At 36.1% G+C, this 1990-nt stretch overlaps 1 non-coding gene across 1 annotated transcript; it reads left to right on the top strand.

The window, feature by feature from the left end:
• The first annotated feature begins 222 nt into the window (after nt 1-222).
• Nucleotides 223-295, top strand: Trnak-cuu (transfer RNA lysine (anticodon CUU)). Its single transcript has one exon. It is a non-coding gene; the product is annotated as a tRNA-Lys (tRNA).
• Nucleotides 296-1990: the final 1695 nt, after the last annotated feature.

Here is a 1990-nt window from a genome sequence, read left to right as displayed (position 1 = left end):
TTTCGCAGCTGAAGCTGAGTCAGGAAGCCTCTCTTAGATGAGAGCGCTCGCTTGCCTCTAGCAAGCAGAGTAGACCCGAAAAATTTCTGCTAACAAGAAAACATGCTTCACTCCATTCTTTCCCAAGCTTTCTCAGGCTTTTTGTGGATTCAGTTGTCCACACGTCTGGGCGCCATCTGTTGAAATATGGAGCAGCAGGGCTGCGTCCCCAACATCCTGGCCGCCTGGCTAGCTCAGTTGGTAGAGCTTGAGACTCTTAATCTCAGGGTCGTGGGTTCGAGCCCCACGTTGGGCGCCATCTGTTGAAATATGAGCAGCGGGGCTGCGTCCCCAACATATACTAACCATACATATATGATTTTATATTTTATCCAGAAGAGTTCTCTTACCCCAGTACGGAAAACCTCTTTTGTCTGAAAGGGATGGATTTATCTAATGCATAATTTTTTATTGAGGTTTAATTATGGGTCAGATGTCTTATGTTATTTGTATCAGGAATATTATTGATATTTTTTATTATGAAGAAAGTTCAGTTAGACTGAACATTACATCTGTGCTTTCTATTTTACAATTTATGCATGAATAACATTTTTATATTTAATTAGTAAGCAGTTTATTATATTTTCTAACATCCAATTCATAAATATTTCAGTGTACAGGACTATCTGTGTTACAAACATATAAACTCATGTATTCAGTTCAGAGAGACTAATTAAAAATACATTAAACAAAAACATAAAAAAAAACAAAAAAATTGGAGGACCATTGAGCATCATTTTCCAAGGTTCAGCATCATTTCTTCACTTTCCTAGAGTCTCTGAGCCACACCCATTCACATAGCTTATGCCTCTTATTTCCTAAAGGCAGTGAGTGATTTGATCCACTACATGAACTTGTTTAAAACTGACTTTTATTGGCCTCTTTATGATGAGCTGTTTCAGCAACATGAAGCCTCTACTTCAGAATGCTGATTTCTTAAGACCTGATGCCTTGGAGAACACTTTGTCCCATACTAAGTGTTTTGAAACTGGTGGTAAGTAAAGCAGAAAATTACACTTTTGTTCAAATAAAAAATATTTTAAAACAGTTTCACTTGGTTCATAAAATGTTTCATAGTATAAATATGTCACCAGGCTATGGCCATATGTGGCTTTTGCTGTGTACTATTCCCAGCTCCTAGGATCATTACAGAATTGATTTTATTAAAACATTAAAAATTAGAAAGCTAAGTTACAGGGCAAGAGAGATTTATCAGTAGTTAGGAGAGTCTAATGGCCATGCAGAAGACCTACTATTGGTTTTCAAGACCTCTATCTGGGTCTTATGACTTCCTATAACACAAATACCAGATCTTTATGAATATTTTTTCTGATGTTGTTATATGACACCAAGACCTTGGAAACTAAACTATAAAATGAAGTATTTGATTTAGGCTTATGACAGTTCCACCATCTGGAGATCAAATATTCAAACAAATTTTTTATGGGGCTAATTCTCATTCAAAGCACCACTTTCCACTCCCTGGTTCCTACAAGTTTGTGGGAATATCATAATTCAAAATATGTTTTATCCAACTTCAAAGATCACCATAGTTCTTAATAACCTCAACAAGATTTAAAAGTCTAAACTTTAAAATATAAGCTCTCTTCTGAGCCTCAAGACAATCTCTCATTTTAACCCCTTGTAAAAACCAAACAACAACAACAACAACAAAAAATTGCTAGATCTCAATATAAAATGACACAGAACACAGCATTCCAAAATGGGACATAATAAGAAAATACTTGATCTAAGCAAGCAACAGAGCAAACTCCAAATCCTCTAGTTCCATGTCTGATATGAAAGGGCTTTGATGGTCTGCCTTTCTTAGTTTTATTACCTGCAACATACTTCTTTCTCCAAAGATGGTTCTATTTCTTGTACACAGCTATGTTTGGAGATGTTCATGGCTTTGGCATCTCTAGTACCTCTCATAGCTTTATGTAAAGGC

The sequence above is a fragment of the Alexandromys fortis genome, unplaced genomic scaffold, assembly GCF_014885135.2.
Source record: "Alexandromys fortis isolate MF-2015 unplaced genomic scaffold, M_Fortis_MF-2015_v1.1 scaffold_33, whole genome shotgun sequence".
NCBI lineage: Eukaryota > Metazoa > Chordata > Mammalia > Rodentia > Cricetidae > Alexandromys > Alexandromys fortis.
The sequence above is the reverse complement of the archived record's forward strand: the minus strand, read 5'-3'. Positions and strand labels throughout refer to the sequence as shown.